At 41.8% G+C, this 13,803-nt stretch overlaps 1 long non-coding RNA gene across 4 annotated transcripts; it reads right to left on the reverse strand.

Moving 5' to 3' along the window:
* Positions 1–1,067: 1,067 nt before the first annotated feature.
* On the reverse strand, positions 1,068–10,678 carry LOC105236484. Of its 4 annotated transcripts, XR_004627077.1 has the most exons (5): positions 10,438–10,678; positions 6,315–6,517; positions 5,817–5,936; positions 3,766–3,869; positions 1,068–3,576 (listed from the first exon to the last, which is right to left on the reverse strand). It is a non-coding gene; the product is annotated as an uncharacterized LOC105236484 (long non-coding RNA). The 4 variants fall into 4 exon arrangements; XR_004627079.1 differs by lacking the exon at positions 3,766–3,869 and having other exon boundaries at positions 5,825–5,936; XR_004627078.1 differs by lacking the exon at positions 3,766–3,869.
* Positions 10,679–13,803: the final 3,125 nt, after the last annotated feature.

The raw sequence follows: 13,803 nt of genomic DNA on the forward strand, positions 1-13,803 counted from the left end.
ATTCCCACCAACTGTGCATGAAGGTTCCCTTTTCTCCACATCTTCACCAACACCTGTTGTTTCTTGTGCTGTTGATTTTAGCCATTGTTACAGGTGAGGTGATATCTCATTGTAGTTTTAATCTGCACTTCCCTGATGATAAGTGATGATGAGCACCTTCTCATGGCATGGATAGATGATAGATAGATAGATAGATGATAGATAGATAGACAGATAGATAGATATAGATATAGACAGATATACATATATGTATACATTATATATATAAAAGAGAATATTATTCAGCCATAAAAAGGAATGAAATGCCATTTGCAACCACATGGATGAAGCTAGAGAGTATAATACTAAGTGAAAAAAGTCAGTCCGACAAAGACAAATACCATATGATTTCATTCATATATAGAATTTAAGAAAAAAAATAAACTAGCAAAGGGGAAAAAAGAGACAAACAAAAAAACAGACTGTTAATTATAGAAAACAAACTGATGGTTACCAGAAGGGTGGTGGATGGGGGGGATGGGGGAAATAGGTGATGGGATTAAGAAGTGCTTTTTGTGATGAGCATTGGGTGATGTATGGAATTGTTGAGTCACTCTATGGTACGCCTGATAACAGCTTCATTTTGGCAGAGCACTTCCCTCACTCCAGCCAGACAAGCTATATTTTTGTTTCTTGAATATGCTACCAAGAACATTTATACATGCTACTCCTTCCTAGAATGTTCTTTCCACTATTCCCTTCATTTTTGGCTCAGGAAGTTCTGACATCCTTTGTCTAGCTCAGGTCTGGTTTGGGTCCTTTAGTTATATTAAATCATAGTACTGATCCCAATATTTAATTACGTATTTATCATTCCAAGTATTTAATTAATACATTAATATTCTCTCTCTCTAGGATACAAATCCCAGGAGAAGAGATACTATTTGTTTTACTCTTTGTTGCATGCCTGATGCTTAGCACATGGTCAGCCCTCACAAACAATTGAATGAAAGCCTTTTTATTTTTATTCATTCTGTTTCATATATATATAATATGTATATATATATATATATAATTTAAATGCTAGATCACATAATTTGTACCTTTCATCATTGATCTTTTTACCAAAATAAAAATAAAAGTTATCCAAGACCATAATTTTCTTGGAATATTGCCAACGTGAAAGTCTTTAACAAAGCATGACCCACTCCATGAGATCTTCCCTGGCAACTAGCTGTAAAACCTAAATTCCTACCTCAACGTTTTGTATCCTCTTCATCCAACTTTAATTTTTTCCCCTATTATCTGTTGACATTAAAATAAGTTTAAGTGTTTGCCTAGATTATTGTCTGTCTCCCACTACCAGAGTGTTAGCTCTGGGAGGAAGGACATTTTGACTCTTTTGCTCACCACTATATTGCCAGTGCCTACAAGAAAGCTTAGAACATGTTAAGAACTTGGTAACTATTACTTATCAAATATTATATCTCCACTCAGCACTATAAGACCCATCAATTCTGGTGCTAATATCTTCTCAACAAAACCATATATGCCAGGAGAACACAGATAGCTTTTTCTGATGTGAGGGGCTTCATAGATTTGTTGTTCAATACAGTAGCTCCCCACCGCATGCGTCATTGAGCCCTGAAGTGTAACTGGTCCAAATTGAGTGTGCTATAAGTATAAAATACATAATGAATTTCAAACAACTAGTACAAAGGAAAAAAATGCAAAATATCTCCTGAATAATTTTATACTGATTACATGTTAAAGTGATAGTATTTTGGAGATACTGAGTTAAAGAAAATACATTATTATCATAAAGTTCACCCATCTCTTTTTATTTTTTAATTAGGTTACTAGAGAATTTAAAATTACAAATATGGCTTACATTATTTTTCTGTTGGAGAGTGCTGTTCTAGAATATAGTATTCCAATGTCTAAAAACCGTTTGGGGGAGGAATGTTAGGATGCAAATCAAGGAGTAAAGAGTCCAATTTCTTAGTCATTTTTGGAGAAATTCATATTATTGGCATGTGAGGAATAAAGATTTTAGAAAGTGAATTCCCTTTTACATGGAGTGTGAATCTCTTCCTTTTCCAGGCATAAAGCAAGGAATTTTGGTTGAACTCAGAGTGGATTGGGGACCCTAAACTCAGGTGATAGTAAAAAAAATTATTTATTTGTTCATTTCTGGCATGTAATCATTATTCAGATTTTCTCAGGTTTGAGAGAATTCACAAAAGAGCCTGACCTGGGTTGTTGTAGGTTTGTATTATTCTAATTATGTTTCAAAGTTATATTCCTCCTGAAAAGACGCATGTAGGTTTCTTATGGGCCACTCATCTAAAAAGAATAGGTTATATTAAAGAAGGAAACACCTAGTCAGACTCATCTGTGAGTATGGCATGATTGCGTATCCATGAAACTAGTCTAGACTTGCTATACTCACCCCATTTGTGAAGAAATTTTTGTGCTGGTCAGTAGGGTTTTCAGGGGATAATATGTTTGTTTCTTTAGATTTATTTACTTATTTGACAGAAACAGAGAGTGTGTGAGAGCAGGGGCAGGGGCAGAGGGAGAGGGAGAGAGAATCTCCAGCCAACTCCCTGCTGAGTGCAGAGTCCGACATGGGGCTCAATCCCAGGACCCTGAGATCATGACCTGAGCTGAAATCAAGAGACAACCACTTAACAGCGCCCCTGAGGGACAATATGTTGATCCTATCTTTGAGGGGTTATAGTTTAGTGAAGAAGATGACACATGGACAGTTAATTTCAACATCATGTGGTAAATTCTCTGATAAAGAGAAATACTGGATGCAATCGGTACAGGGGGAAAAAAAAGAAAGAAAAAAAAAACCAGACTCAATTTAGTTAATGTCTTTGTGTGTGTGTGTGTGTGTGTGTGTGCACATGCACGTGTGTGTGTGTGTGTGTGTGTGTGTGTGTGGTGGCTGGTGGGAGAGATAGTCAAGGAGGAACTAATACTATATCTCTAATTCCAAATCAATGTCATTGATTACTTAATAGTTAGACGGTCCTTGTTTATCACCATGTCATGACAGATATGCTAGATTAGTTTGAAAGTGATCACTTCCTCCTTATCAGGACTTTCACTATAACTGTCCTAAATGGTTTGTGCTAACAAGGAGTAATGAGATCAGGGGGATAAGAGAGCTGTTGTGAAGATTGTCTGCAATTGTTTACTTTCTAAGAAACTCTCTACCATCAGAAAGGGATGGTATCTCTCTTCCTTAACTCCGATGGCATGGCTCGCTGTGGTCAGTCAGCCAGCCACCCCTGTCCACCTGTACAATCCACTCAAGCACCCCTCAGAGCATTTGAGCAAAACCAAGATGACTTCTTGAGAAAGTCTTGGTCTTGACCGCAGGGTCCCCACAAGGTGCATCTTTGGACAGGTTGGAATTTCTTTTATTTAGGTGAAAGAAGAGGGTAGGCTCCTCAAGTGCCTAATAGAATGCCCAAATTTTGTCATCCGCAGACCCAGTATCAAAAGGTTCTGGAAATTCCTTCAATCCGGAAACAGCTCTGGATCCAGCTATAGACTTTAGATGTAATTAATGAATTCCAACTCCTGTCCAAATCAGAGAGAAATGAATTAGTATTCAAGGAGGAGTTCAAGGTATTCTAAATATAATGTTTGTTTACCAAATGGGGTTATTAGAAAGCAACAGGCCCTACTCCCCTTCCCCGATACAAAATATCTTTTCCTAAGTTTTCAGGTTATGTCCTTGGCTTGGACCCAGCAAGTAATAACACTTACCATTATTATTACTCTACATTTTTCATGAAGCTATTGCTTAAGAGATAATTCTTTATGTAGTTCGATAACCTTTTTGCATCCAAAAATTCATTTTAACTTAGAATCTGAAACAAAAATAGATTTTTATCTGATGAAAAAGCTATAACCCATCATGTTTCTTTAATTGCCTTGCCTGTCAGAAAGCCCAGGCAGAACTAATGTTCAAACAAAGCAACTGCATTCAGCCTAGGTCAGCATTTCCCAAGGGGTCCTCTGTAGATGGCTACTGCAAAAGCTGCTTTTCAAAAAAAAAATGTGTTTAATGGCCACAAGTGTGAGGAATGAGATTTACAATTCCATTAGCATATTAACAATTCTAAGAGGGCCAACAATAAATGTTTGAATTTGTTTTATCCAACCTTTCTTGAGTTTATTTGATTACACAATTCTGTCTTTGCGTAATACTTATTACCACGAAACCCACGAATTTGGGAAAGGCTGACCTACATCACTGGTTTTTCTCTCTTCCCCTTCTAGAGATGTGTTTTCTTTCTCTACTTTTGCATCTATGATTTAAATATGTATTATAAGGCATAGATAATAAAGAAATTGTGAGTGTGGGTATGTCTGTGTATATATATATGCAAACACACACATCCAGAAAGGTCCAACTTCTACTCTGTTCCTTTTTCTCCTAGCTCTATAGTTGTTCTTTATTTATGTATTATGGTGTGTGTATTTATCATATGGAAGGTCTCAGTTTCAAATTGGCCTGCCTAGAAGATCTCCTCTCTGTTCCTGGCAGGATCTATACATGAACAAGAGCCTTCTAGGGAAAACCCAGAGCCCTTCAGGAAGTGGTCTGTAATGAGGTGATGTAGTAGCTGATGAGTTTCCTTCTGAGTCAGGGCTGCCACAAGGGGGTCCCCAGGAATTGACACCTCTCCAAAAAGATGTAAAGATGTTAGTGCTGAGGTCATGACCACCTCTACCTTTGTTACGGGCCCTCGAGGGCTTTTCCCAAGTCCCTGAGATGAATAAAAGCCAAACCAGATTTCAGCCCAGGTCCTCCCCTTTCTCTGAATTCCCCTCACTTCCCTGTTTTAATACTTCCTTGGAGTATCTTGGGTTGCCTGTTTCGGGTTGCACATGCTTCCCCCGTGAAATGCACATCCCCGTGTACGTCTAAAGCAGCATCATAAAGACGGCCCCCTGGGTTCATTTTCCAGTTTCTCCCACATCTTTTCATGAAAAGGCTGAGTTGATAGAATGCCTGAAGAATACCATATGCCTGGAGCAGCAGTAATAAAGCTGCCCCACATGTTCATAGAGCTTCAAGCTCTTCTGTACCGTAGAGATCTTTCTCGACTTACGATGAGGTTAGGTCCCAACGAACGCATAGCAAGTTGAAAATGCCTTAAGTCAAAAATCCATCTAATACACGTAATTACCCGACATCATAGCTTAGCCTCGCCGACCTTATAGGAACTCAGAAGGCTTACGTGAGATAACACGTGGGCAAAATAAGCCAACCCAGAGCCTATTTTCTAATAAGGTGTTGACCATCGCATGGAATGTATTGCATACTGTACGAAAAGTGAAAAAGAATGGTTGAATGGGTGCAGAATGGTTGTAATTATATGGGTTGTTCACCCTGGTGATCACCTGGCTGACTGAGAGCTGCGGCTTTCTGCCCCTGCCCAGCACCCCGAGAAAGGATCCTACCCCAGATCGCTCACTATCCCAGGAAAAGATCCGAATTCAAAATTCGAAGGATTGTTTCTACTGAATGTATATTGCTTTCACACCACTGTCAAGTTGAAAAATCGCCAGTTGAACAGTCATAAGTCAGGGATCGCCTAGACCTAGTCTCAATGTTTGCCGTCAGAGGCTCGCTGCTGTAGAACCACGTCTAGATGGTTCTTACAGAAAAATACTCCCATGCTGCTTTGTAAGGACTTGATGCTGCTGTAAAAGGATCCTAGGCCTCTTGACATTTAGTCAAAACCACACTTAATTCATGCAAAAATAACCTGCAATTTGAAATAACCATTGCTTTGAAGTGTACTTACGTAGGCACCTGTTTCTTTCACCAGCCTGCATGGGTCTTAAGGGTAGAGGTTCAGCTGACCAATCCCTTCATCTTTATGGCCTCACAGAGTTCGGGTACACGTTTTGTTCTTGATAAATACCTGTTGAGTAAATGAAGCACTAAAACTATAAGTAGTTACTTGAGAAACTACAAAAGATTCATTCACTTGGGAAAGCAAAACCAGGGCACTAAAGATTTGGGTCACTGCTGTCATATCAGGAAGTGCTTCCTCAAGTGAAACATATATCCCACCCACTACAGGCAAAGTACATTTCTTGTGACTCTGAGCCCAGTGACTATGGAAGGCAAATGTCACCCGCCTGGACCCTGCGTTCTGACAATGCCAGACAAACAAGAGGCAGAGGAAACCTCAAGTCACATTTCTTTCAAGCCTTTTTGCTGTTAATGAGTCCGCTTCTAAGATTCAGAAATGCTGGCCAGTTTCTTCTTTGATAGCTGCTGTCTGGGAAGTTCTTACCTACAGAACAATTTTAGATCCTCGAACTTCTCTCTAGCATTCTCCAGATACTTCTCAAGCCATCCGTGCCATCATTCTTCTTGGAAAGTTGGCGAGCTGGGCCCAGTGAAAGGCAATGAATTGCAATCAGGCCACCACTGAAACTGTTCTGGGTTCAGCATAGGGGCTGACTGTCCATCCAATAGCCAGCACTCCTTCCTGAGCTAAAGCCATCATAAAAAAAAAAAAAAAAAATCAATATTTCTAAAACCCTAGCTCAATAAACCAGAGTACACTGGGGTGCTTATTAAAAGATATTTTAGCAGGGAAATCTGAATAAAATCTGTAGTTTAGTGAACAGTAAGGTGCCATGGTTATGTGACAAATTAACGTTAGGCTTCCGGGTATACCCCAAATAACTGAAAGCAAAGACCCAAACAGGTATTTGTATATCATGTTCGTAGCAGTGCTGTTAACAATAGCAAAAATGGAAGCAACCCAAGTGTTAATAAAGTGATTATATATATATATACACACACATATATATACTGTATATATGCATCATAGATTATTACTCTGCCTTAAGAAAGGAAGGAGATTCTGTCACATGCTACAACATGGATGAACCTTGAAGACACTATATTAAGTGAAATAAGCCAGTCACAAAACAAATTATCGTATGATCCCCCTTATATAAGGTACCTAGAGGCATCAAATTCACAGAGGCAGAAAGCAGAAGGGTGGTGTCCAGGTTTGGGAGGGGGTGAATGGGGAGTGGTTGTTTAATGGGTACAGAGTTCCAGTCTGGGAAGATGAGAATGCTCAGGAGACGGATGGCGGTGATGACGATACAACCTGTGAACGTGTTTAATGTCACTAAACTGTACACTCACAAATAGTTAAGTGGCAAATTTTATGTTATGAATGTTTTACCACAACTTCAAAAAAAGAAGGAAAGTAACAGGGGCGCCTGGGTGGCATCCAACTTTTGATTTCGGTTCAGGTCATGATTTCGGGGTCATGGGATCGAGCCTTGCGTCGGGCTCCGTTCTCAGTGTGCAGTCTGCTTGTCCCTCTCCCTCTCCTTCTGCTCCCCCTGCTCTTTCTCTCTTTTTCTCAAATAAATAAATAAATCTTTTAAAAAATGTTTTTTAATAAAGTAACATTAGAGGAAATGGGATGAAGGCTATACTGAATTCTCAATATTATCTTTGCAACTTTTTTGTAAATCTAAAATTATTTCCTCAAAAAAACCATTTATTTAAAAAAATTTTTTTAAAAACCATAAAAACACTACTGGACGATTGTATGAACACCACTACCAACAAGAAAAAGATATTTCTGGTCTCCACACTAAACTATATGAAATCTCTCTGGAGTTGGAGGGGGGGAGAAGCCTCATTTTTAGTAAGTTCTAAAATTTAAGAACAACTGTTTTTTAAGACATTCCTAACAAGTGTTTTAAAAATTCTCTTCTTTCTTCCTGCCTCTTTTAGTCAGTGAAGAAGTCAAATCTATACCAGAATTCTGCAGCAACCAGTGTTTTCTGTGGATGCTGCTTTCCCATTGTGCTTTGGTTAGTCTGTGGGCCCAGCATGGGCCACTGGGATCGTCTGTAACTCTGGAACGAGGGGGTTGCCAGGTGTCTCCCCCTTCCCTGGATCTTTTCTCCATGGCTCCTGCTTTCCCTCCATTTCTACTTCTCGACCTCATGAAAAGGGCTCCCATTCCTGAGAAACTTAGTAACCATGGACTGATTGGGTCATGACCAAGCTTATTTCTCTCTCTCTTTCCTTACCACTTTCAATGACCCCTTTCAACAAGGGTCAGAGCCAGATTTGTAACTGAATACAAGAACAACAAGCAGGAAAAGGTGACAAGAGCATCAAGTCATGCTGGATCGCTTTAAAGCCAAGAATGCTTGTTCCTATGCTGCACTCAATAAAAAGAAAGAAGGAACCTGCCATGATGGTCGTGAGTGGGTTTGGCAGAGAGCAAGTCCAGTTTCCTCCGTAAAAGCCACATCACTTCACCTCTCAGTGCCTCAGTTTACCTCTTATAAAATGACAGACAAGAGAAACTCTGAGGGCTTTGGCAGTTTTGAAACTCTGTGATTGAACAAAACAAAGCCCTCCTGACCTGAAGTATTTGAGTGGCCACTCTCCTCAGGGATGAAACTTGCATTTTTGCAGTTCAAAATTTTTGAAGAGAGATCTGGCACTGGGGTGACTCACACTAAAGCTTCCGAAAGCACAAAGACAAAGATCGCATAGCCCAGTCAACTTTTCCAGCTTCTCTGGGAGGGAGGAGTGTTGAGAGGAGACAGAAAAGTAGGTATCTGAGAGACAATCAAAGGTGACTCTGTTCTTACATATGTGTGAATGGCTTTTGTCCTATTGCTAATTATGTGTTGAAGGAAAGGAAACTGGAACAAGAAGTTAGGTGTTCCAGTTCTCTCTTCGCTTTTCTCCTGCCCAGGAATTTCTGATTCTTTTTGCAAACAAAAACTCCCCGGAGACTCTCAAGACTTTGGTTCAGCTGGTCCAGTGTTTGGAACTTTGGAATCTGGCATTGTGAGGTTTGCAGGCAGTAGGCTTGCTGGTCAAGGTCAGAAGTGTGAGTATTTTATAAAGTCTGGGAACTATTGATCCAGTTGTGATAAATAATGCCCCAAAGCCATTCTGAACAGCAGAGAGTTAGCACCTTTAGCTCAGTCTGGAAAGAGGAAAACAGGCCAAGTGTGAGCTGACGCAAAGAAGCCAAGGGAGAGTGGGACCAGAGAGCAGTGCAGAATTCTCAGGAGGGCCTTCCTTTGCTGGAGTTGCCCTTCCCAGGATGAGCCTAACAATATCCAGGCATAGTGGTTGCCTAGGTAGCCCAGATTCTCCTTCCTGGGCTCTGGGGTCCAGAAAGCTCATAAGCAGTGCCATAGGCCTACCAGCAGTTTGCTTATGGTTCTTCCTGTTGCGTTTGTTCTCTTTTTAGAATTATAAGAACATTCTGCCGGTAAGTGGACCCCCAATTTCCTTCTTGTCGCTACTGAGGTAGCTCTGATGGTTGGTGGATTTCTTTGGGCCTTGGAGGAGGGACAGGGAATGCTTTCACAGTTACTAATAGGGTACTGTTAGGATGAGGGCCTGCACATGGGGCCAACCATCTGTGGCTAAGGAGAGTGGCTGAGCCTGGGAAAAGAAGGAGGCAGCTGTGACCACTGGATGAAAGGCCTCAGCACACCCCTATGCAAGAACTTCTACAGAATCCCAGCCTAAACAGACCCCATGGAAAAAAGCCTCGGCTCACAGGCCGGGAACGGACAGCCAGAAACCCTATAAAAAAAAGTGGGAGCTCTCATGGGGCAGAGTTAAAGCCTTGTCTGCCTGTTTTGCGCGTCAGACATGGGGCAGCAGCGTGGAGGGCGTTCATACCCAGTAACGTCCTCCTTGCCTAGTGACCTCTGCCACTACAGATTTGCCTAGTGACCTCGGCCAAGTTGCCTAACTTCTCTCATAGCTTTAGAGTCTCCATTCTAAGTGAAGGAACCTGGAACATTGCAGATGTCCATTCGTTTCTTCTTCTGAGTGAACTATAATAGTTGTCTATCTGAAAAAAAAATTTTTTTTTAATGAATAATTTCTTCTCATGATCAGTGAGCAGTCTTTTGCAGAGTTAGGGGGAAAATAATTCCCTTGCCATGCACCTTTCTTGTGCGGCTGACTCACTGTGTATCCTTGATCCAGTCTTCTGCTCCTTGCCTCAATTTCCTGCTCTGTGAAAAAAAATCCCCGCCTCCTACCACCCTCAGTTCAACTGAACAAAAGTCCCTTGAGCCACCCCCACACCATCCAGTCCTGGACCTCACATCTTCTCCTAAATGCGAACGCCTTCTACCTGCTCCTTAGGTCAGGGGTTATCAGGTTCCTGACACTGAGAGTTCCATGCCCGGGGGCAATGTCAGTTGGAGTTTACAGAGCATGACTTTTGTAATGAAGATGACACCCAGATAATCCCGCCCACAGCACAATTACTCTCTAATCCTTTCCCAATCGAGGGTTACTCTTCCCTTTTGAGTCACAAGGAATCCTTGTAATGTGAAAAATAAAAATTTGAAAAACCTATCAGAAATACGACCACAGATACCACCCACCTGAACCCGGCTCCAGGGGTGGTGAGTTCTCGCCTGGGGTTAGACGCTGACGTCTGCGGGACTCCGCCCGGCAGCTCAGAGGCACAGGGACTTTTAGAGCAGAGAGGTGGCTCAGAGAGCATATTTATATATTTATTTTGTAAACACTGTAGCGCACGATGGGGCTGGGGGTAAATGCCCCCCAGGTAAGCCATTTTCTGGGTTATTGCTCTGGGTGGTAGAGAAATCGCCAAGGGTGCAAATAAACAACCAGTCTTTCCCACCCCATTTGTGTGTGTGTGAAATGCACCCTCAGACCCCACTGGAAACTCAGCCGTGCCTCTCCGCCCCCTCCTGGAAGCGGGGCGCGGGGGATTGGTGGCAGCGCAAGCAAGCCCCTCCTGAAGGAGTGCAGAGTGCCCCCCACACCCCCTGTGCAGAGCGCACCGACGTGCCTGCAGCCCGATGGTTGCTGATCTTATCGGCCCGGCTGGGAGGTGAAGTGCATGTGTCAGGGGGTTCGTGCCTGTTCATCATTGTGGTTGCCCCGAAGTGGAGCAGGCAAGGTAACACTTGAAGCCATTTCTGCAGAGAATTGCACAAACATCGGGGCTACTGAGAGTCAGCGGTTCCACTTCAGATCAAGAAAAACACCCACAGAGCGGGGCAGACAGCAAGAGAAACACCGCAAACACACAGCAACGTACACACGCGCGCTCGGGCGCACCAGCACAGAGTGAAACCCTAAGTCCCCGGAGCTAGAGGAAGTGCTCGTGCACCAACAAAGGAGCAACAACTGGGAAGGAAAGATTGGTTTGGTGGCAGAAGAATCTAGGGAAGGAGCTGGTACTGCAGACGTGTGGAAGCCAAACGGCTTTCTTTGAGGGGGCAGTTCTGAGAGGGGGGGAAACACCTGAGTGTTCTCAGGGCTTGAAACTGAACGTTTCTCCTTCGGAGAATTGGCAACGATTTCTTTCTGAAGGTGAGGGTGGATGGAGCAAAGAAAGGCTCAATTTGGGGCTTCGAGGAGGCAATGGACATTTTCAATCTGCTAAACGGGCCAGGGGGCAGAAACCGACAGCTCAACTGTTGATCATTCTTACAATTACTCTTATATAAGTAGGATTTTTGTAAAGAGATTGTGTATAAAGAAGGTTTTTTTTTTTTTCCCCTCCGAGTAGAAAGGTAAATCATGACCTAATTAAGTACGCCTTTGACACAGTGAAATTCGTGCCGCAGTGACCACTCTGCCCTCCTTGATTTGGCAAACAGAATACAAAAGTGAGTGATCAAACCTTGTGTTGCTCTCCTCTAGTTTGCTACCTAGCAGAGGGAACAGACATGAAAGAAACAAGCCCTGAAATACATAATTATCAATTGTAATTAGTGTTTTAGAGAAAAAAACCTATGGTGCTCTGAGAGAGAATATTTTTACCCAGAAGTTTGAGCTATTCAATAAGCATTTTAAAACCATCATTAGGCACATAATTGTAGTGATATACAGAAATGCCTGAAATCTGATCCTTACTTGCCAGGAGTTCAAAACCCTCTAAGGAATCCAGGCATGTTGATACATCAATAATAATATTTGAAAGGAGAAATGAGAGATTTTTCATTAAGTTATTTTAAAAGCTACATTTTTTCCCTAGAAAATGGTGTGATTATGCTTTGTGCTACACACACACACACACACACACACACACTTGCCCCTTTCAGTTATGTAGGTCTGTGAGATTCTTTATAATTAAGATTAGAAGGCATAAAAGATATACTATTTACCTGGTATAAACCATCCAACTCATGGGCATAGTGTCTTAGAGCAGAGTTTCTTAAATTTTAAGGCGCATACAAATCATTTGAGGATTTTGCAAAATACAGACTCTGCTTCGGTTGGTCTGGAGGGAGCCCAGTGGGATATGGCACTTTTTGTAACAATTTTGCTAATAATGAGGATGCTGGTGATCTGTGGGCCACGCTTGAAGTAGCAAGGTGTTAAAGGAAGGAATCAAATTCTCTAACACTGTGTTCACTCAGCATTTTTTCATTCAACATAAGTTTCCTGAGTACCAACTGAAGTTGGCTTATGTTAAGCATTAATTAGCCCTTCCCTATTAAAAAAAAAAAAAGGTGTTCACATACTAGATATTGAACAGTATACACTTGTTTGGAATCTGAGTAATCATTTTTATATCTGGTATAAATACTCAAAGAATCCATGGTATGAAAGAACCAAGATGCCGAAGGCAGTATCAAGATTCTCAATCCCCCATTGGGATTTGTCAATGGTTTCACTGTAGCGGATGACATAAATTGACACGGACATAAATTTATATGCTAGAGGTGGCTCTGGAACTCAATACGGCTGTCTTTTAGGCTCATTGATCCCTCAGTTCCTCTCAGGTGAGCACGAAGTGCAACCTGCCTTTCTCTCCAACTCATAGCATCTTCCCCTCAAGTCCTTCCTCTCTGCCATCTTGCAGGTAGGTCGGCCAAGAGAGGCCATGGGCCTGCTGCTGTCCCTTCCCACATGACATTTATCAACCAAATGAAGCTTGACATTTGAATTGTCATTTTAGTGAGAAGATGATAAAACTCATTTCACCTTTCCACTTGATTGGCTGATAATTCCCTCCGTGCCTGATGAGTCTTGGTGAGGTTTGCCAGAAGAACAGATTCAAGTTGCATGGGGCATGTTAACGCATGTCTTCCCCTTTCACGTTTGGAGTTCATTTCTACCCAATCATTTTCAAATCTCGCACAAATGGAATTTCCAAACCGGGTTTTGAAGAAAGCACCTTGATTTCCTCCCACTCACATGATGAAGAGCATCAAAAGCCTTGATAAATGTTGAGAGGAGGTAATATTCTAGGCACAGATGAAGCCCTTCCCCCACTCGTTTCGGACTGTCAGGGAAGTAATTGATGTGCCTCCCAGAGCACGGTAGCCTCACACCACCAGCACCTTTGTGTCCTGTTGGGAATTAACCCTGTCACTTTGTCTAATTCTCCACCGGTAAAAGTATTCGCTGCCAGAGACTGACCTGTCATTGGGGGTGTGATTACGTGAAGGCAATTGCAATATTTAATATTCCTCAAATGAAGGACAATCCTGAGAATAGAGGAAAGGATGACACATTTCTGAAAAGGGGTGGTGGGGGAACAATTGCTCTCCATTCTCCAGCTCCAGGTGAATTGCTGTCCACACTATCTGAACTAACTGATCCAGATCCAAGTCTTTAGTAACAGGAAGGGCCAGTCAGAGATTCGAGAAACATTTAGTAAAATGCTTCCAGGTACACCATTGTTTATTCATGTTACAAATATTTTATGAACATTTCCCATGGGAAGGCACTATTACAAACCCCATCCATTGTTTTGGGGGAAAATA

The sequence above is a fragment of the Ailuropoda melanoleuca genome, chromosome 8 (genome assembly GCF_002007445.2).
Source record: "Ailuropoda melanoleuca isolate Jingjing chromosome 8, ASM200744v2, whole genome shotgun sequence".
Classification (NCBI taxonomy): Eukaryota; Metazoa; Chordata; class Mammalia; order Carnivora; family Ursidae; genus Ailuropoda; species Ailuropoda melanoleuca.